The 23,528-nt window shown below is 49.2% G+C and overlaps 1 long non-coding RNA gene across 1 annotated transcript; it reads left to right on the forward strand.

Moving 5' to 3' along the window:
* The first annotated feature begins 84 nt into the window (after positions 1–84).
* On the forward strand, positions 85–22,837 carry LOC143152709 (uncharacterized). The gene is made up of 3 exons (XR_012993624.1): positions 85–353; positions 7,840–7,922; positions 22,701–22,837. It is a non-coding gene; the product is annotated as an uncharacterized LOC143152709 (long non-coding RNA).
* The last annotated feature ends 691 nt before the right edge of the window (positions 22,838–23,528 follow it).

Genomic DNA, 23,528 nt, shown 5'->3' on the forward strand with positions numbered 1-23,528 from the left:
GTGGGGGTAAGTTGGCTTGTCAGTTGTTTTCCGTAAGTCCGCGCTCGTGGACGGGCGCTCGAAACCAACCCCCAACCCCTTGTCTAGCTCCCCGACTTTATGGTTTCTGTCCCCGCGGGATCGGACGTCGAGAGGGCCGGCGGGCCTCACAAATCAGCCATCCTCCGTACGCCATCCCGCCCATTCTCATTCTCGTTGCCGTCGTTCAAATAATTCTCCGTTATTTCTGACGTTCGCACTGATCCGTCATCGTCGGTATGAATGATGATGGACGTGGAGGAGACCAATACCGCCTCCACCGCGAGTTCCTCACCAAGACCCTCCAGTCCTGCGGCAGATTCTACTTTTATCAGGTAAGGATTAGAAAATTTCGTCTCGTTGTAAGGTTAGAATGCGCACGATTTAAACGAGGGTAAACGAGAAAAGAAACGATCACGAACTTGTTCAACAGTTGTTACCGAAAGTACTTGTGAAACTTTTATTCTCTTCGATCGGGTAAACGTTCCTTGCATAGATACACTCTGCAAAAAGTTCTAAAACGTTTTCGCCCGTTCCGAAGGATAGAAACATACATGTATATGTACACTATCAGGAGGGTACGGTACAAGCATAAAGATGTCTAACGCAATGGCGGTAATTTTTGAAAGATGTAAATTAACTTTGACGAAATCTCCGGATGATTTTACCGTACATTTATCGTGTAGTTCACGCGAAAGAAAGTTACGCGTTGCGGAGAAACTTTACTTCCGAAGTCGCGTGTTTTCGTAATACACGAACGCTCGGATCGTCCAAGCACTCGAAATTCATCGAATGCACGAACAATCTTTTTTCAAGCATCTGTCTTTCGTAAAGCGATAAGAGCTGTTCGCATGGTATTAGTATTTCGGAAGTTAAATGCAATTTAACGGGTATCGCTTAATAATGCAGACATTAAGAGCACCGCGTCTCGTCATCAGCGTTATAACCTTGTTTTTTATTCAGTCGAGTTAAAAATACGAATGGCCAAACGTAACGCTACCAACACCTGCCGAATGATTTCTTTCTATACACTCGTACTCGTGTTTCTAAAGACAGTTATTCGATTTTTGATTCGCACGAAACAAGTAACAAAATTGAATTTTATTCTCATTATTCTTTTATTTTCCCTTTTAATATATCGGTACGAATTAGCTGCGCGTGAGAATTCAATTTTGTAGGTTATCTTGCGCAATTTTTGTCAACGCGCGAGTTACAGTGAAAATCACCGTGGAAATGAACGCGTAATTTGAGTTCGAATAAAATTCTTGCGAAACTAGCGAACCGATTTCGCGAGTTCGTTCATTGTTTTCGAAAGCGATTGTCGCGGAGAGGTCTATACAAGCGAGTTATATACGTCTCTCGTTCACGATTTACAGTGCGTGAATAAGGAAGTTTAATTCGATACATTGTATGTAGCATGAAAGTGAAATTGAGTAAGTGGATTTCAACATAAAAATTACACGTTACTTTCCTACATCGTTTCAGAGTGTAGTTATTGAAACGAAAGTTGAAACGTGGTTTCAAATGCATTAAAGTTCTCCGAATCGATGACAAGCGAATTACGAGGAGCACTTTTCCCAGAAGCAATGTGCATTTGCGGAATACGCTGTATTCAATTATTAACATTCGGTGTTTTTTTTTTTTTTTTTTTTTTTTTCGAACGAGTAGAACCGTATATTGTGGTATTCGGTACTTATTGTGGGGTGTTCGATACAACATACAGAGTATCGACTGCAGAGTACTTACCACTCGAGAAAGACTATTCACTACTCCATACTTTGTACTCGATATACATTATGTATTCGCTACTTGTTACTCGACGCACATTACTCGATACTTTGTACTCGACACACATTATTCGCTACTGGATACTCGAGATGTATTACTCGATACTTTGTACTTTATACACATTATTCGCTACTGGATACTCGAGATACATTACTCGATACTTTGTACTCGATGTACATTACTCGATACTTTGTACTCGATGTACATTACTCGATACTTTGTACTCGACATACATTACTCGATACTTTGTACTTTATACAAATTATTCGCTACTGGACACCCGAGATACATCACTCGATACTTTGTACCCGACACACAATACTCGATACTCGGTACTCGACACACGTGACTCGCTACTCGTTACTTAATACTCCCTACCGAGTTCTCGATACTCAATACGCACTATTGGAACACTCGCTACCGAGTAATCGGTACTCGGTACCGTTTACCGAGTAGCGAGTTCTCTTTATTCGACACACGTTTACCGTGTACCCCGTACTCGATATAAGTATCAGTGTCGTAGCTAGGATACTCTGTATTCGTATCAATATAGTTGAAGTTGTACTCGGTATTAGCGTGTCTTCGGGTCGCTGGTAATAGTTACAATGCTGACGAGACGTTGCAATCATTTTCCAAGGGAACACCACTTATTCCCGAAAGCCTCTAACAGCTTTAACCGCATCGTCGCGATCCTCAAGGTTCCACGCTGAAAACTTCGCACGAGAGACACAACGATCGGCGAAACCAACGTGAATTCTGTTTCGCTGGAATTTCTTGACAATAATAACAAGAATACAAATTACTTTTAACGTCTTTTCGATAAATCGCGAACAGCGTTACTCGCCTGGAACGCTCAGAAATCCTCCCGGGTGTGATACAACAGGTACAATTTCAACGAAACATTAATCGCGGTAATGTAAATTCGTATTGAACTCGATACGTACTCCAGGACTTCCAGTCGTAACGAATAACAATCAGGTTTGAACTAAATGCTCGTGACTCGGCCGTTGTCACGTTTGGATTCCGCAACGGTGAGATAAACGATCGAATTCTTAGCAAGAGAAACACGATACGCGGGACGACCGAATTTACGTTACAACTCAATATTTGAAACTGACCTAATTCTTCACCGGCTCCGAATCCAACGTGAGATCGATTTAATCCATCGTTGTTCCTCGTGGAGCGCAAGGAAAGCCTTCCAACCCTTTTATCCACGCGGAGGACGAGAACTCTGTACTCGCGATAATGCGAACCTCGCGTACAGTTCTGCTTATTACAATAAACGCAGATCTTCTCTCCGCGGTGGTATTATTTCCGCGGCGAGTTCCCCGATTTATCAACCTACTTCTGGCCGTCCCCTTCCTCGCTTTTTTTTCTTACACGAAAATCCATTTCCATATCTTTCCGTGCCATCTCCGCCCGCTCATCGTACGATCTTTATTTCAAAACGAAAGTTCTCTCCAGCCGGCGCGAGCACGGGACTCGCGTTGTTTACTCTATCGCTAACGTCTTTCCCTCTTTATTCGCATACTTTCGGCGCGGGTAATTACCGTTAACTATGTATCTAGGCGCGGAACCCGCGCGCGAGATTCTTTATCCTTTGTACTACTTTCAGCAAAGTGTAGCAACGCGTTCATTGTGATCTTTTATTATGATTTATTAATACGAACCGAAGAGGAGTACCATTTGTTTCACCGTGCTTGTTTACCGAGCTACGTGACGTGACTACGTGCCGTAAGGAAAAAAAAAAAAGAAAAGGGAAAAGAGAAAAATGGAAAAGAAACTGCACGGAAAAGTAAATATTTCTCCTCATCTTTCGTGGGGTGTCTCGCTCCGGGAATCGATCGCAATTGTACGCAACCTTGTGCATTCACTTCCGTAAGATCGTGATCCAACGATGTAAGAAAATAATGCACAAGCATCGCGTTGCATTTAATATTGTAATATTGTAATATTGTAAAGCAAAGTAACTCCTTTATATTTAAATTGCTGAAAGAGGTATCACGTCGTGAGGGATTACAGAAATTAAATACTTTTTCTCATCTTTCGTGGAGCCTTGTTCTGGGAACCGAGCGTAATTCTATGCAACTTTGTGCATTTATTTTCGAAAGACTCCGGTCTGACGTTCGAAGGAAACAACGTACGCGTTATCGCGTTGCGAATTAAATATTCGGTATTGCGGAGAGAAATAATCTCTTTGTATTTTAATAAAAAAAAAAAAGAAAAAGAGAAAGAAAAGTGACTTTTCGAAACGAAATTTCGTACGGCAGGAATCGTACACCGGTGAAAGTGATAAACGAATTGGCCGTTATAACCGCACGAAAGTCTCAATTCGATTTAAAACACTCTTGGTATTTCCGTGCCGTCTTCAGTCAATAATACTGTTTGCCTTTTCCCGCGATTGAAGGCAGCTCGAGTGTTATAAAAATAAAGCTCGAGCAGGTTCGCTTCGAGAAAGAAAATTGAAGTGATCGTAACGCGAGCCGATCTAACGGAACGCGAGAGCGATAACGAAATTCGTATCGAGAATCGTTGCGCGGTAATTTACAAATATCGAAAAATCAATGTTGTCCGTTCTCTGTATTCCGTAACGAGTTCGATGATCCACGCAGAACACGCACACACGTACAAGCAGATAGCTAGAGAAAGAGAGAGAAGACAAAGAAATTCGTAACTAACTGTTGTCGCGCCAGTTTGTAATTTATATTCGTCCGATCGAAGCGATTTTAAACCGAACGTTATCGAACGTATTTTCCGCGCCCTTTGTACGAAACGGTGTTTCGTTTCACAAAGCAGAAGTGGCTTATTGTCGCTTTGTGCCCGAGTACGTGCGAATTTATCGTTTGAAAAATTTCTTCCCGGGTTGAATCGCCCGTTAAACTCCCGCGTACGTAGTATTTGCATATTATCGTCCGTAGTGGAATTAATTACGTTCGATCGCGGAGATTCGGGCCCGCGTTCACGATTCGTCCTCCTCTGTCCCTGTCGGTGGTGTGTGATCTCGCGGATCTCACCGATCACGTCCAACGGTCTACCCCTCTCCTGTTGGGACGAACGTGTGACACGCGTGATTGAACCACCTTTTAGGTAGGGATATTTTCGGCCGACCCACTTCGTTCCACTTAATCGAGGGTAATAATTATCGACGACACTCGGAATAGTGCGACTCGGACCGCTCGTATCGATGGTTTCTGTCATCGTCGCGGGTCAAAGTGGTGGTGGCATCGGTTTGCCGCTCGATAATACGTACTTCGGCTTCCGAAATAGGATATCTATTCATAGAGGGTACTGGGCTCCCCTCTGGATGCCGAGGGTGTCGATCCGTGTCCCATCCTCTTAGATCTATCGGTTATTGATGGACCTTCGATCTTCTTTGAAGAAGCCTCAAAGACGCCATGGAAATATTTGCGCCAAGAATTTTCCAATCTGTTGACTCGGGGATCTTAGCTCGGCAACGTGGATGGCTTTCGGAACGCGACCATCCACTGTATTACGGGTTCTTCGATGTCATTTTTTTATACGGTGATCCCTGCGTCATTGTTCACACCGGGAATCACGATAGAAACGTCCCGAAGTCGTTTTACAAGCTACTCGCTCCATTTTCGATTGTTTCGAACTATGTTTCCTCGAAAGAGTAAAGCGTCAGAGTTTATAATACTTTGTATTGCGATTGTCACGCATGTGATACATTGCATTATGGATTCGATGTAATTTTTGTTATATGGTGATCTCTGCGTCATTGTTCACACCGGGAATCACGATAGAAACGTCCCGTAGTCGTTTTACAAGCTACTCGCTCCATTTTCGATTGTTTCGAACTATGTTTCCTCGAAAGAGTAAAGCGTAGTTTATAATACCAAAGAGTTAAGCATAGTTTATAATACTTTCTATTGCGATTGTCACGCACGTGATACCTTGTATTACGAGTTCGATGTAATTTTTTTATACGGTGATCCCTATTGTTTACACCGGGAATCGCGATAGAAACGTCCCAAAATCGTTTTGTAAGGTACTCGCTCCATTTTCGATTGTTTCGAACTATGTTTCCACGAAAGAGTAAAGCGTCATAGTTTATAATACTTTGTATTGCGATTGTCACGCACGTGATACATTGTATTACGGATTAGATGTAATTTTTTTATATGGTGATCCCTACGCCATTGTCTATACCGAGAATCACGATAGAAATGTCCCAAAGTCGTTTTATAAGGTACTTGCTCCATTTTCGACCGTTTTGAACAATGTTTCCACGAAAGAGTAGAGCGTCACGGTATTGTAACAAGCTTTGTGCGTTATTGGTAGCCAGAGAAGTATTTTAGCCCGGCGAAGAGGAAGAAGGCAATATTGAAATAAAGCTTTTCGAGTTATCGGTAGATCGGGAAATATTTCGACGCATCGAAGTGAAAGAAGGCAATAAACAATCGGTATTCGTTACTCGATACTTAACACTCGGTATCTGATACTCGTTACTCGGAATCGAGTATTCACTACCAAGTATCCGTTTTCGGTATACGTTATTTGATACTTGGTATTTATCGGTACTTTATATTCCAGTATTTAATACACGATCGTTATGGGTACTCTGTATTCGAGTATTTAATACACGATCGTTATGGGTACTCTGTATTCGAGTATTCAATACACGATCGTTATGGGTACTCTGTATTCGAGTATTCAATACTTGTTATTTATGAGTACTCTATTTTCGTTACCGATCAAGCGACGCTCGGTATTCGATACTCGGTACTCATTAAATCCAGGATCGTCTAATTTTTTTACCGACCATTTATTTTATTTTTGATTTTCCAAGACAACAAATCGGATCGTAGATATTACTAAATATCTAAATAATTAATACAGAAGGAATTACTTAGCAGAAAGAACACGAGAAAGATCGCTAGAAAATATGATTTGGCTACCGCGAGCACTCCAGCTTAACCCGATTAAACTCTTGCCGGACGAGTTGAACGAGGATGCACGAAAACATGCAGCGAAATCAAAAGATCGTCCGTAGCAGCTGCTCCAAGATTATTGGAATAATACATCTTTCGAGGAATGGCAGACATTGTAACACGAACGCTGGAAACTTTGCACCTAATTATCGTTAAACGACAAGGATAACGGTTTGACGAGAATTGGGTCACGTGCATTTGAATAAGCGTTTATATTTTGTAGAATGCAACAATGTACACGTATATACAGCTACGCCCGGTACCACGGTCTTGATATTTGCGAGTACTCGGTATTCTAATAAAAATACACGTACGTGACCCAATTTTCGTCGAAGTGTCGTCCTCGCCTTTTTAACTGTAATTGCGCGAACTTTCGCGATCTCCGCGACCAAATTTGTAATTTTCGTTCCGTAACGGTAGGTAGAAATTTACAAATTTACAAATTTCATCCGAAACGACGAACCTGGAGGTACTTTCCCGCTGTCCTCGTAACGAGAGATTCTCGTTCGAAGTACGTACGTATCGGTTCCAGAGGAGAAAAAAAGAGGCAAAAAAAAAAAAAAAAATAAAAATAAAAAAGAAACGTTACAATTCTCGCGGAGGTCACACAATCGCGCGCGAGGACGCGTCTTCTTCGCGCGCGAGGTCGTCGTCGTCGTCGTCGCATCGAGCGTACAATTCAGACCTCGAACAATTAATCTTTGATTTTTTTTCTCTCTCTCCCCTCCCCCCTACCCTCGTCCACCGCGTCCATTCATTTCCCGTTTCGGGCGGCTTAAGCCAAATGCGCCTTCGCGGTGCAAATTGAACTCAAAACTGGGTCAACCCTGATTGCTCGGATCGAGTCAGGGCCGTAGTCAAAGGACCTCTTCTACGCGCAAACAGAGCCGCACACGATAAGGAGGGATCCGCGAACAAAATGATTCGGAGGACCGAACGACCCTGGCTCGAGGACTCTCTCGTCGTCGATCTTGGACTACTTTCGGTTGATTTTCACTTCCTCCTTCCCCTGAAACCTCTCCTACTACCCCTCTCCTCCCCTCTCGTTCGATTGAATACATAATAGATGTTTCCATTTCAGCGTGAAGAGGGAGCCGAACACGGAAGAACCCAGCAGCCCTCTCGAGGCAACGAGCCCCGGTTCCATCCTGCGCAACAACAACGGTGAGTCTTTATTATAAATGATCTCGTCCCGGGTCTGGCCCGGTCCAATTTAAACCGGCGAGCCGGCCTTGCGAAATGAACAACGAGCTCAACGTGGCCGTATCGACGGTCCTTGTGCAACGATATCGTCGAAAGTGTACACGGCCACCGTATCACCGTCGTTGAGTCTCGTTGTAAAATTAGACCTTGACACGTTCCGCGTTTTCGTCGTTGTGTACAATTGGACACCGGTACACGAGGCTCGGCCGCGACCAGACGTACGAACGACTGTTTACGGGCGGGAAATAGAAGACGAGGGTAGGTTGTTTTGGATGCCACGGGTACCCGAGCCGGTATTCGGATCCAACGATCGTCGTTGGATCCCCGCGATCGCCACGCACCGTTGCAACGTACGTACGTACAACCGCGCCACGTATACACATATATTTTTAGACGGAACTTTCTTTTTAACATCGCCCCGATCACCGATAGGTACACACGTGTATCACTCTGGAACATCGGCGACGAATATAACGAGCGCGCGCCGCTCTTGGTATTTTCATCGAGCCGGCCACGATTCGAACCATCGGCGAACGTTTATCGACTTCTCGTCCCTGGGAAACATTATTCGATTCCTGGTCGCCGTGCGCTCGCACCGTCGACGTTGACACGATTCCACGACCGACAAGGTCTATTATTATTCCCGAAGAAAGGTTTCGTGCTCGTTTCACAGTTTCTCGGTCTCCTCGGAATCGACTATTTCCGCGCGCGCGACCATCGCGATGGCTAACAGCCACCCGAACCGGGCTACGCTGGAGACGGAGGTGGTAACGGTGTTGGTGATGGTGGTGGTGGTGGAGGCACGGTTGAAATACCGAAATGGAATCGCGATCGCCTAACGACCGATGGACGGGACGATCGGGGGTCGATCGTTTCCGCGTTAATCGGCGAGATGTTCGAGGAGACCCGATTCCCGCACCGTTTTCCATCCCTCTCGTTCTTGTTTCGTTCGCATCGGCTAATAACCGGCCGGATTATGAAGCGGGATTTTGATTTATCGCGGACGAGAACCGTACGCGATAGGACGTTGACGAATTAATAACCACGCACACACCCCTCGCACTCGGCTTGTGCCGCGTTTCGTTCATTTTCGGGGGAACGGCTAACAAGTGTCCTCGAAGCTCGTTCATCCGTACGCTCGACGCGTACACAGACCCACCGTACCGTGTACCCCCCTCCTCTGAACGACCCACACGACCCAGTTTTCCCCCCTCGTGTGTTCGCGCGGGTGGTGTGGGAGTTTCGGTCTCTCGGACCGGGAGCCGGCGTTGATCCAAATCCAATCGCGGAGACCCTCCTTTTTGCTCGAACCTTCCGCGTATTTCGCGATAATCTTTCGCGCAACGACAACGTGGGGGGGGAGGCAGGGGGTGGCGAGAGGGGTGACTCGAGGAGAATGAGAACCGCTGACCGAACCACCCCACCCACATTCTCGGTGGGATGAGACTCCCAGCTGTAGCCGGCGTTGGATCGATTCAAAAGCGGCAGCAAAGCGCCCCACCCTATTATGTGTTTTCTTCAACCTCCCCATCCCCCTCTCACCTTTCCCCTCCCGCTATCCTAGCTACGCTACTTCTCGCGCTAAACCACCCGGCCGCTGCTACCGCCTCCTCCTCTCGGTTTCCATTCGAAACACCCCCTGTTCTACCTCCCCCGTGGCCCCCGCCGCGACACGTACCTCAACCCCCGGAGTTTTCTACCCATACCACCGTTTCTTTACCCTTCCTTTTACGCCGGAACGGTTTACGCCGAGCCGGAAGATCCCGGCGACCGGAAGTTCCGCTCTCACCCCTTTCCTCCTTCTTCCAACCCTACACCCCCACCACGAGCCGCGGTAATTGAATCCCGGCATTTTTTTTCTCTCTCGTCCCCTGCTACGCCAACACCGGCCTTTAACGCCACCGTCGAGTGTCCCGACACTTTTTCTTCCGGTTGGCCAATGAAATATATCGTTCATTCACGAGAATTTTACGTACACGAGAGACAGTGAGGAACGGGAAGGGGTGAGAGACGGTTTCGAAAATTGAAGATCGTTGGTGTTGTGTTTTTCGATCGAGGGGAGAGGAATTTTCGATTCTTCAACGGTGTGGGGTGAGGAGTGGGGAGTGGGGTGAAGAGTACAGAGGGATGTCAAGGACGTCGAGGAGGTCCCCTCTATGGTACGGAATTCGTCGTCGATCTTCGCTTGCCCGCGTTTCGCGATGCTTCCCTTTTCGCGGTTTTTGGGGTGGGCCGGGCCAGACGTGGCCGGGTACGGTGAATTTATTTTTAGCACGCGTACGCGATAGGTAGCCCCGGGTAATTGAATATGAATAAAGTAGATTTAGTGGCCGTGCCAGATGCGCGCCGTTGCATTATTACTTTTTCAATGGTTACCTCGGAAATGCAGGGACTGTATCCGGAGGGTAAATGCCGCGCGCGGTATGTATCCGCGGGAGAATACAAATGTTGGGGCACGAAATTGTGTTGCATTTTTGGGTCGGCGGGGTTTCGCCCCGACCTTTTCCTCCGAAGGCGAAAATTCGCCGAAGTGGAGCCGGAGGGATGGTCATTTCCGGTACGGAAATTTGAAACGTCGCTATCTCGCAGGTTCTCTCCGCTATTAGAGCTGGCCGAGTGCTCGGGATATGCGACGCGTTGCTAAATAAATACTCCGACTGCCCGTGCACTTGAAATACGTGTACAGGTGCGCTCGAACGGAACGAATACTCGAATCCTGTACGTGTTTGCAAAGTACATCGGCGTGTGAAATGTGCTTACGTTCGAAGCACTCGTAACGTACGACCGTTTGTACGCGCGAGCACTCGAAATATTGCACTTTGAGTGCACGCGAGAAGTCAAAATATTGCACTTTGAGTGCACGCGAGAATTTGAAATATTGCACTTTGAGTGCACGCGAGAAGTCAAAATATTGCACTTTGAGTGCACGCGAGAATTCGAAATATTGCACTTTGAGTGCACGAGCATTCGAAATATTGCACTTTGAGTGCACGAGCACTCGAAATATTTTATTCAGAGGGTGCGAGTACTCAAAGTATCTCGAGTAAGCGAGTACTCGGAACGTAGAAATACCTGTAGTGTACAACTACTCAAAATGTGTAAGTACCTCGAATATGCGAACACGAGGGATACAGGAGCGCTTTGAATAAGTACAAACTTATGATATTTGAGTATTTCGAATACACGAGTACCCGAAACGCGTGGCTGACGCAAATGAGTACTCAAAATGTGCAACTACTAGAAATTCGAGTCCATGGGAGTAACATTTCGAACGATTCGACCAAGTCGATGTATTTACAACTGGAAACATATTCGTGCTTGTTGTTTCGATTCGAAGTGTTTCCAGTATCCAAAGTGCTCGAGTAATATCCGTAGATGGGATTTTACCGAGCTTTTGGAACGATCGATGTCATTTATTTGTCACTGTTTGACGACAGTTGGTCATCGTTACTCGAGACAATGGTGTTCCACAAATGCGAAAAATCCAATCGTTGATAATCAAAATATTTTTGGAAATGGGTCACAGTCGCGTTATCCGTGTCTCCGTACCTGGAAGTAAATAATTTCGATCTAAGCGGAGTATCGTGCAGAGCGTTGATACTTTACACGATCCCAATGGGTGTATAGTCATCGTTCGGCCGAGTCACCAGCTCCGTATGCGGCGCAACGTAAGAATTTACGATGTTCCGCTTATAATAGGTTCGTGTGTTTCGCGTAAACACGAGTCAAGATCAGAACGGAGAGGTACGAGGGGAAATACGGGTGGTCCGTTCGCGTCTTTAATATTAGTTGAAAATCTCCGTACGAAGCACGGAATCTTTACCTCGTATATAATTACGGCGATTAGCTAATTTTAACGAAGAAGGAAGCTGGACTCCAGGGTCGCGAACTTGCGCCGCGAACTATGGAAGACGATGCTATCAAGTTCGTATAGAGAGGCTGAGGGTTATTACAAACGTATTCTATTATCGCGATATCGGCCGACGATCTATCGGGAACGGATCGTAAGTCATAATAATCCGATTCGGATCTTATTCCTTGGAATATTTTCACGTGGCCGGTAGCCAATAATTAGCCCGTTAGAAAATCCATTAAACCCGTATCGTTAACGATCGTATCGGGCAACCGAGTGCTCGAGCGCGAGCCTCGATGTATCGTAATTCGGCTCTGAAAATTTCCTCCCGATTCACCAATACCGAAATCCGCTCGTCGAGTCTCTCTTAATTGCTCTTAATTGCTCCCGGCGTGCATAGACACGCACAGGTAGGGAACCCGTGCGCCACCCGTGCCAATGGCGCCGATCGAAATTCCTACGTCGCGAATCGACGACAAACCTCTCCGACTTCTCGTTGACGATCCGTTGCGGAGCCTCGATAGCTCGATCGCGGGTAGTAGCAGTCCGCGTAATGTAACGTAAGTACAGGCCGAACCGAACTGTATATATACACGCGCGGATGTAACCGGTTTCCCAGGTTCATTACACCGAGTTGCGCATCTCCTTTCCCGACAAGTGTGCGGCCGTGTGGTCACCGGCAGTCGACAGACTTACTTACACGGGGACTTCATCCCTTTCTCGTAAACGCTGCCCGTCGTCGTTCCTCTGCCCGGCCATCTTCTTCGATTCCAGCTCGTTGCTTCGATCAGGAAACACACGGTCGTTGCGTTGCTCGAACGAGATAAGTCATCGAACCGATCGGGCCAACTCGATCGTTCGCGTCGATACGCCGTGGCTTTCCATGTTCCCCGGGTCCCGATAACATCGATCTAATGGTCTATCGGCGATCGATCGGTTCCTTCCAGCAATCTGTTCCGCGGTGGTACAACCGGCGACAAGAGCGTGTAGCTTACCGCGCGTATCGCGAGTAAACGTATCGCCGTGTCGATGGTTTTATGATTTGACCGTACGATAATAGAGTTCGCGATGTCGAAGGGTGCGCCCTTTTCCCCACCACCCGCGGGTGTCTTTCCCCTCGTCGACGCTTCTATACGTACCGGTTGCGGTTCCGCGGGAGAACTTTATCGACACGGGGCCGTGAAAGTTTCCCGCTAAACCGTGCGAGTCCTCCTCTATCGTACCGTCGCTGTATCCTCGACGACGCGCGTGCATACGCGTTAACGACGAAACGAACGTAACTCGGAGAACTTGGCGTTAACTCGCTTAATCGTTGCGCCGGGTATAATTACGTTCGACGACGCGGCGGTACCGGCGTTGGTTTACCCTAACGAGTCTGGATACGCGCCAGACGCGCGTCGTGTATCTCCGCCGCGACGATTAAAATCGAATCGAGATACCGGGAAACGGCAGCGCGCCACGGCCCCGGACCCCGATCTCCGGACCCCTGTCCCTGTCCCGGGCCTCGTTGCCGCGTATTCGCCTAATTGAATCGTCAGAATTTGCGAGCGCGGCCGCAGCTTACGTACGAATCGTAACCACCGCGCCTCGTCGTCGCTGTTCATCACCCTTCGCCCATCCTCCGCCACCGAAATTCTTGCAACCCCGTTTCCCGCCCGGCGCGGCACAGCGCGCCGAACCGCGCCGAACCGCGCCACGCCGCGCCGCGCCGCGGAGCGAGCGGTGCTCTTCCCGAGCGTCGCGCAGCCAATCAAGCGTCCCCCCTCTCCGAAACCTCACACCCCACTCCTCACTCCACCGTGGCTCGTTCAGTCGCGTCAACTCTTCCTGTGCATCGCGAAATCTTCCCTGTTTCCCTCTCTTTATCTCGTCTTGGCTCGCGCTCTCTTCCGCTCTCGTCCCTCGCCCTCCTTTCTCGCTCGCTCTCTCCCTACCTCGTTCCTTCTCTCCCTCCCTCCTACCGTTCCGCGTTTCACGTTCGTTCGTCTCCGTCTGTTTCTCGAGTCGCGTAGATGAGACGCATAAAGTGCCGGTACAAATTCTGTTTTAGCAGCGGGTCGAACACGGCCGACCGTTCGGCTCTCCCGGCACTTCTCGGTCAATGAACCGCGGGTTGCTGGCGAACCCAGTTGGTCCACTCGTATCCCCCACTCGGGAGTCTACGGTGTGGTGCCCCCCCTCCCGCCCTACCTCCACCTCCTCCACCCTTCCCTCCTTCTCTTCCTTCTTCTCCACCTCCCTACCATCGCGCTCGCTGCCAGCGTGCCATGGTCCACGCTACCCCCACCGGGTGGGTACGATACAAACGACACGGCTCACCTCCGACTTCAGGCCTCCCCTCTGTCCCTCTCGCGATGCGGCTCACCCCCTCCGTACCCCCTCCCCCTCGAACGATACCACATCCCCTACCATCTCTCCAGGACTCACCTCCGACCCAGTCGCTTAATTCTCCCTCCCCCGTTGCCCCGCGCTCTGCTCTCTCCCTCTCCGTGTAACGCTCCGCGGTATACTCTCTCTCCTCACCCCCTGTTGCTGCATTACCATCGTTACCACCTCTTCCTTCTCTTCGTACCTACCACCTCCACCACCGCCACCACCACCACGACCACCACCACCACCACCACCTCCTCCTCCTCCACCCTTTTACTTGCCCCCTCCCCACCGTGTTCGCGCTCCTGCCTCACTCCCCCCACCCTGTCCCGCCCCGTCCGTCAGCAGTCCGCGGAACCCCGCGCAATGGCAGAGCGTGGGGCTACGGAGTCGGGCGAGCCGCGCAATGCCGTAACACGTACGACGGAACGCCGGTTTTACTTACCTCACAGGTAAGACACATTCTCTCTCTCACTCTCTCTTTCTTTCTCGCGCTCGCGAGAAAAAGAGAGAACGAGGGCCAGCGCCGAGCGAGCGAGCGTGCGAACAAGAGAGCGATCGAGCGAGCGAGCGAGCGAGCGAGAGAAAGAGAGAGAAAGAGAGAGAAAGCGAGCGAGTGGAAGGAAAATAGAGGAGCCAACCGGCGGATAGGTGCGAGCGAGCCGGAGATCGCGCGGGACGGCCGCGCGACAGAGAAAAGGAGAGCCGGTTCGCGGAGACGAAGACGGAGCACCGTGAAACACACAGAGAGAACTCGCTCTCAGGCACTCGCGCGAGAGCGAGCGAGTCCTCGGCTCCGTATACACAACCGCGACTCGTGACAAACGCACGTGATCGTAATAGGGCAGCTCTCGCGGCTATTTGCCCGGTTCCATCCCCTTTATTCTCTCGATTCGCGCGGGCCCCGTTTCCATCCCCGTTTCGCGCTGCGTTCTGCTTCTATTTTTTTTCTTTTTTTTTTTTTCTTTTTTCGCTTTTCTCTTTGGAGATATTCGCGCGCGCCGCCACCGCCGCCACCGCCGCCGTCACCGCCGCCACCGCCACCACCGCCGCCACCGCCGCTGCCGCCGTCGCCGCTGCCGCTACCGCCACCGCCGCCGCCGCCGCCGCCGCTGCCGCCGCCGCAGCCGCTGCCGCCGTCGTCGTCGCGGCTGCTGCTCTCCACGGAGCCACACTACCGTGGACGTGTTTGTTACACCCCGCTCGTCGGCGAGAGAGACACACACCGGAGGAGACGACACGCTCTCGGTCTCGCGATCATCGTTACGCGCACCACCTCGAGGTGGACACACGGCCACGCGGAGGGGCCCAACACGATACACCGTATCCAGGGATCCTCTCCTCTCCTATAGCGCCGGTTCGTCGGCGTGTACAAGGGCGATCGGTGCGTCCTCGTGGGTCCGCGACGTTGTTACCGCGGTTTCCTCGTGCACGGACAATGATCTCAGTGGACGAGATCGTTACGGGGCTCGAGTGACGTTCAGTGCGCCGGATAGAGTTGATCCAAGTGGGACGACGACGACGACGACGACGACGACGACGACGACCACCAAGACGACGACGACGACGACGACGAAGACGACGACAATCACAACAACGACGACGACGAAAACAAAACCGACCACGACGACGACGAGGACGATCGTGCGCCGATCACCGACGAGAGATCGCTGTTCGGGATTTCTCACGATCGCCGCGTGTACCGCGTGTCCTGTCCACGGGACCACGGATCCACGTTCCGTACACCCCCGCACGGTGGTCGCGTAGCCACGCGGGTGGACCGCGCACCGCGGAGTTTATCATCGAGAAGGTTGCTCGTACCTCTGCCTACCACGACGGATAAAGGAAGGAAGGAAGGCACATCGTCGCGTCGCTCGGTCGACGGTGGTGGTGGGTGAGACCCGCGAGTCTGGATCGCGCGAGGTGTGAACGAGGCTTTAAGCGGAACCAGTCACGGTCCGCGATTTCTGGCGTCGTCGTCGTCGCGCCTCCTATCCGCGTTTGGCCCATCGTCGTGTCGTCCTGTTTATCACGGAGGGACGCGAGCCTCGACTGCGACACGTTCCAGGGAAAAGTGCGAACGGAACGGAACGGAACGGGGGAAAAAAATTAAATATCGTGCCTGGATGCCGGGACGTGATTTTCAGCAACGAATCGTGCAGGTAAACCGCGGCGTCGATCTCGCTTCTACCGTTTATTTCCTACGAATCGCATGCTGTACCCCCGAACCCCCTCCGCCCTTCGACCTCGCTATTCTCGGAGATAATCGGCGAGGAAGTTGCAAAAGCTCATTGTGTGTGCGCGCGTGTCCCGTTCCCCTTGCTCCCCTCGTGGTTGTCTCGTTGAACGAGAAAAATTTCGGTGTCGAAGATCCTAGGGGACGGTGAGAACGAAACGGTGGATCGTTCCTCGTGTCCGATCCGTGGAAACGATCCGTGCCGATCGAGATCGATGAAACATCGGGACGATGTTGCGACCGTTTCGCGCACAGTCTCGCCGCGAGCGACCGGTTACGTCGATTCTCTCCGCTTCGATTTCTACGCGGATCACCGCGGTTCTACGGTGACACTTTTCAACGATATACGGGGTGTTTACGAAACGCGTAGAGAACTGTGCGCGCGCGCGCTGAAGGAATTGGCGTACACGGAGAAACGTTGGTAAACATTGTGAAAAATTGCGCCCGGTTTACTCGCGCAGCTTACTTTCTCGCGATACGAAACCGGAGCACCGAAGAATCGGTACACAGTGACGAGGGATTCGCGTTACGAATATTCGGGAACGGAATAGCGTCGGTGAATCGATCGCTTCGAGCGTTTATCTTGTCGATTTTTTTTTAAAATGTGCTCGATCGGTTTTTCGTATTCGCGTCGCCGATAATTCGTCCGCGAGAAACGAAGGAAACGTTCGTCGAGTCCTTCGATCGAATCTTTTATCGTGCATCGAAACTCGTGATTGTCGATAGATCGCACATTTACGATACCTCCGTACGATAAACTGCACGTTCAATGCATTTCGACGCGATAAATTCCACACTTGAAGTATTTTCGTACGATCGTTTCACCGAAGCCGTGTTCACCCACGGTACCGTGGATTTTTCGAACACCCTGTACAACTCTTGCGCAACCGTGTTACATATCGGGCAAAAACACCAGGAAGCACACGCGTTGCATTCCATCGATCGCTGCGACGCGGGACGAGATATTTAAATCGCGGAGGAAAGAATCTCGCCCTCCCTCCCCTACCCCGGTAAGGTGAATGTTTCGTCCGTCGGAGAATGTCGGGAAAAAATTGATAAAATAGATACGCGGTAAAAAAGAGAGAGAAAGTAGAAATTTATATCGGCCACTTTTCCACCGAGAACGAGAGAGTGAGAGAGAGGGAGAGAGAGAGAGAGCACGTGGCGTGACCAAGATCCAAGAATACGGCGTGTCGGTGTATCGCTTCGGATCCGATTTTGATAACTCGAGGCAAGGTGAACGCACTGACTTGTGACGCGGATGGAACGCGGAACCGGGCAGGCGTTGCAGGAGACAAATGACCGTCTGCGAGGCCGCGAAACCGCCATTCGGGCCAGCCTCTCCTCGAGCCGTGGTACGAACCACGAGCGAGCTAGACAGCTAGCCAGTCAGCCAGCCAGCCAGCTAACTCGCTCTCTAACTGGCGATTTGTCGGACAAGGGCTCAGCGGTTCGGCCCGTTCGTTGCTACGATGCGAAATGCTAATTCGCGATTACCGTTTTTCCCTCGTGCCAAATCGTGATTCACACGATTTATAAATCATTCGCGGGGGATTATACCGCGCGGTAATATATATCCCGCGGCGCGCGTAACGCCTCTACTCGTAGCGGTGTACCGGGCTGAGCGAGACTTTGAATCATAGCCCGGTGGTGTTGCGCGCTCTGTGTACGTTGCTCGCGTGATTTCGCCCTTTGCCAAGTGGCGGCGCGATACGATGTGCGCGGTCGCCTCGTGTCGTCTCGCGTCGCCTCGCGTCGCGTCGCGTCGTGTCGTGTCGCCTCGTCGACTCGAAAACCCCCGATTGTCGAAACACGGGAACTCGACTGCGAGGCGAACGCGCAAAGTAGTCGTAATGCCGCGTTATGGTGTCCGTTGGAAACGGTCTCACCTCGAGGTGCGTTTCATTGACCACCCGGGAACGAGAACGTCGCGAGGCAATTTCACGTTGTTTCGAGGCGAGCGCGCGATCACCATCGACGCAGGGAACAACGTAAACGAGGGTGATCGAAATTTCCGATCTCACGCGTCCCCCCTCCTTTCTCGTTCCACGCTGGTTAGCGTGTATTTGGGATCGTAGTTGACGCGGAACTATGCAGCTCGAAATAGTTATAGAGTGATCGTTTTTGGGTGGCAATCGAGAGTGAAATTTGCTCGCCACCGAAACACGAAACGTGCACGTGGATTTCTGGATTTATTTTCTCTGTCGTCTTCCTCGAATCGTAACTTCAAACGTGTACTCGAACTAACTCAAACGTAACTCAAAATCGCGATTAGAATTTAGGTAACGATGAATGAACGATTCGGGACGGTTGAGATTTTGCTCGATGATCTTTGTCGCGCCAGTGATCAGTTTCGATGTAAACAAATGTTACGTCGGAAGTTTCTCGGCGTGCAACGCGGCGAGGAGTGTCGATTTATTCGAGGAAGAATCGCGATCTCACGGTGCAGTTGCATCCGTTGCGCTAGCAAAATGTGGCATAGAAATGGGCCTTGCGACTTGCCTCTAGCGGCATCTAAAATTGGAATTGTGGTTCAACCGAAGACTTACAGTTACTCTCTATTTAATACAGACAGGATAGCACAGCGTACAGTTTTCAAAGTATGGGTTACCCAGTTCGATTCGATGATTCTGTAATTATTTTGGGCAATGCGCTAAGCTGCCACATCTGATAACCGTTGCAAACACTGCCAGTAAGAATCAAGTTCCAGGAAACTCTAGCTCAATCCATCTAGTTAACCCCCCGATCGCTAAAACATTCATCTCCGAGTTTTAGAGTATTCTTTTCCTCTGCAAGGTTACAACACGCGTTCAATTTTCTGCCCGAAGAAAAATGTCTTAATTGTACACTCTAATACCGTTCGTTCTCGTTTAAGAGTCGATAATCGACATCGATCGATCAAAGTCCGTATCGTTGAACGAGGTTTCTTCAATTTCATCGAAACATCGTCGATTTCCTCCGAGTGATTTCTTTCTTTCGCGCCGGTTTCGAACAAATTGTCATCTCGCTTCGAAATATCGGGGAACGCGTTGCGAAGTAAACTTCGTGGGAGCTAATCGAACCGGAAGTCGAACGTTTACCTTGCCCGTCGTTAACATTCGTTGGAAATTCCGTGGGACGTTTAAACAACGGGAGAACTCGTTGTTACGCGGTCCCGATAAATTGCAATTTCGTCGATAAGCGTTACCCGAGGAAGAACTCGAGAGAAAACGATGGATTTTCCGCGTACTTTTTACGAGAACCTCGACGCGAAACAGAAACTCCCACGGTGAGCTCGCCGAAACGAACGGCGCTCGTTTTAATTGGAAATTTGTATTCCGGAGTCGCGTTCGTCGTAACTCGAAGCCCCAAGAACTGGAGGAGCTCGTCCAACGGTGTCTAATAATCCTAATTTCGTCTTCGAGTATGGCCCGTTCGCGGACCTCGAGGTCGTTTCTTAACAAGTTCCGTGCTGGACCCGATTTTCGGTTACTTTCCGTTCAGGCCACGTGGGACGTATCGGGCTCGCACTGTTGCGATTTATATTGGCTTGTTCCGGAAGTCGTTTCGTTCTCCAAAACGGAGAATATATAATTTAATAAAATTTTTATACGCTCTAAAAAATTCGCGTTTCATTTTCACTAAAAAAAAAAAACGAAATGACTTTTTCGAACAACCCAATACTTATGCTTCCGATCGAATATTATACGACATTCGATCGATATTTCTAATAGCGAGAAAACTATAGTTAGTAAGAGAGGGGTGTAGAGTTGGCGGTGCGTTGGACAACGAAGCGGGAAATTTAATTTTGAACCTTACGTATTCCGTTTGCAGCCGCGAATGCACATTACGGCGAAGTTCGTTGACGGCTCGAAACGGAAATTTCAGCCCGTGTACGCCCCACGCGGCACGGAACGCGTTAACCGGGTTCGTCCTCCAATTTTTAACGAGTCCTGCGCCTCGAAAGAAGCCGGGTGGACGGTTCTCGTTTCGAATTCACAGCGTAGTTCCGCGGTGGATTGTGTCAGACTCGACGGTCGGGGCGCGCGCACGCGCAGCCGCGCGCGATGCGTAGTATTTCGTAATACGCGTGTATCGTGGTTCGCTTGCCTCGTCGATCGGCGGTTTATTAAAATCTTCTCGATCGAGGGAGCAATTTTGTGCCCGCGAATCGCTACGAAAATATTTCAGACTTGCAACACGTCTCCGCGTAACGAGCCGCGGAGCGAAGAGGGACCGAGACGGAAAGACGCGCGCGAGAGAGAGAAAGAAAGAGAGAGTGAGAGAGAGAGAGAAAGACGAACAGAGAGTAAGACCGAGAGGGAGACAGAAGAGGCGAAGAGAGAGGAAACGTGGAAGCGAGACGCAGGTAGAGAATCGCGAAGGAGAACGCGCAGGTGAGAAGGAGAGGACAAAGAGACGACTCGCGGTTGCGAGGGAGTGGGGGTAACGGGCCGGTAGAGTGGGGGTTGGTGTTGCTGGTGGGGGCTCGCGACCAAGAGGAAGGAGGGACGAGCCAGGAGGAAGTCAACGTCCGAAGATTACGGCAATGACATTCGCTTTTTCTCACTCTCCTCCTCTTGTTCCTCCCGGGGCACGCTGTCCTTTTTCCTTTCGCGATCTTTTCCTCTCTTTCAGAGTTCGCCGCTCGCCACGTCGTTCCCGTTTCTCTCGCTACGCGGAAAAACACGGGCGAAACAAAACCTGTTGATATTCGGCGATCGGTCGCACGGAATCGTTGACGAATAACTTGTTCCCCTTCTTATCTTGTCAATCTGATCCGCGCACTAACCTTTCGTACCATTCTACCCGTCTCACACGCTCCATGGTCATCCGTATTTTTATTCGTTTCGTACTACTCCACATCGTCGCGCTTCCAGCAAGGGGGAACGCGTCGAGCGTCGATTTTTTTTTTTTTTAAACGAAACTTCGTTCGTACGTGGCAACGGGTTACGGAGAATTATTTCGCGATGATAAGTACGACGACAATCGATCGTGAACGATAAACACGTGTTTCTGGGATCGCTTGGATCGCGATCGAAATTTATACCGACGACGTAGGCAGCGAATACGGTTATTCGTACACGGTTGATGTACACTCGTCGGTTCTTTACGAATTTTCGTTCTAATAGGCGCGTAACACTTCACGCGGCCCCCTTTGTAGACTCTCCCTGGTTTTTCCACTTGTCCTCTCATTGTTGCAACACCTTACGGAATTTCACGCTCCTTTAACCTACTCCGCTTTTAAACGCACCACATCTCTTCTCGAACAATATTTCGTGTAATTCTATACGGATCTATTTCGTTTCGTTTCGTTTTACGTTCAACCGTTTGCGCAACATCTTGGAGGTTAGGTTTAAAAGCAGTCTTTGGCTGTACCTCGTCCTTACGCGGTACCGCTCCGTTTCAAATACAATGGCGCGCGCGCTCAAAGTCGTCCACCGTCCATTTCTTTCAGCGTTGTTTCTTAAATATAATACACACAAGTAGGATACTTAAAGTAGCTTATCTGTACCGTTACTCGTTGAAATGCAAAGAACGATTAAAAATTTTTACATGCACTCGGATAAGCGTCTCGCTCTAAAAATAATCGTTCGTTCGTAAAAATTTGAGAATTTTCCGAATTAAGGTACAAACGATCGATCAACTTGCGAGTAATTGCGAACAGACGGTAAATTGCGCTGAAAAAATGGAAATTATTGACTTTCGTCGAGCAATGGGCGGAAATTTTAACGCGAAACTTTACAAATCGTTTTCGAGTAATCGAAATGGTTTTTCCGGGTGATTTTCGGAACTCAGAGTCGTCACATCGTGAGTCCGGAACATTAATATAAATCGTACTAAATTTTACGAAAGAGTTTCCGTTGCGTGGTTCTTTTAATTAAAAATTAAATATCCACGAATATCTACGATTGGAAACGTGTTTCATTTACGAATGTAACGTATTTTATAGCGATCAACGCGCGAAGAAAAATGGTGGACGATTTTCAGTTCGAGAGTGCGCCGCGATACGCTCCTTTTGTACAAAAATAGTATAATAATAATACAGATCGAGAATCGGTCTCGAGGACGAAACTCTCCTCCGATCGATCGAGGTTCACGAGATCGATTGGTTTTTTTCGTCGAGAGAACCGCCTTCGAATCGCTCCCGAAACGCGATACCCGGGATCGAAACCGATGCGAACGATCTACGGGCGCCGGCTGCACGAATTTTTTCGTTTCCTTTCCGTTCACCGCGTCCGAAGCTGCGCGTTTGCCTCTTTTGTTTCTGATTTTCCTTTCGTTTTGATTTCTCTTTCAGCGATGGATCACGTGAAAAGCCATGGGACCTCGGATCCACTAAAAATCGGCGGAAAAGGCCGCGCTTGCCTTACACGAAAAAAGCTTAACCCGTAGAAGCGTTTCTCGCGCCGCGGGGCGAGGCGGACTAGCCTATGGGAAAAACGAACCTGAACCTAACGTAGAAACACTGATAATAGAGAAAGAGGGTAAACGAGAAGAAAAATAAAAGGAAAGAGTGAAAGATACAAAGAGAGAGAGAAATAGAATAAAAAAAAGAAAATATAACGAAAAAGTGTAAAAAAAAAAAACAAGGAAAAAGTATAAACAGTGACAGAGAGAGAGAGAGAAACGGAGAGAGAAAAAGGAGAGATCGCGATTACGAACGAAAAATATAATGGGTTGAACTTCCCTCTGCCCCATTCGCGTGTGGTTCTCTTATTTTTGTTCTTTTTTTTTTTTTGTTATTTCGCAAGCGGAAACCAACGGGGCCGGAGTACACGAGGGAAAACAAGAAGAAGGGAAGAGATAACGAGAACGCCCGTCGCCGCCGATGAGAAACATGCTCGCGCACCAAGACGATATCGCGCGCGTCCTCTTCTTGTAACAATGCCGAGCCCTTTCGGAGACCGCGATCCCAGGGATTTTCGCCGACACGGCGCGGAAGGGTCTCGTTTCGCGTGGTTGTGACACACACACACACATACACACACGGTGCCAGTGAAGTGCGACAAATCGATCAATCATTACACGCGTTCGTCGAGTTAGCGTGGCTGGAGAGTTATCCTTTTCTTTCTTTTTTCTTTTTTTTTTTTTTTATATATATTTTATTTCCATTTCTTTTCCTCCT

Source organism: Ptiloglossa arizonensis, chromosome 11 (assembly GCF_051014685.1).
Source record: "Ptiloglossa arizonensis isolate GNS036 chromosome 11, iyPtiAriz1_principal, whole genome shotgun sequence".
Lineage (NCBI taxonomy): Eukaryota > Metazoa > Arthropoda > Insecta > Hymenoptera > Colletidae > Ptiloglossa > Ptiloglossa arizonensis.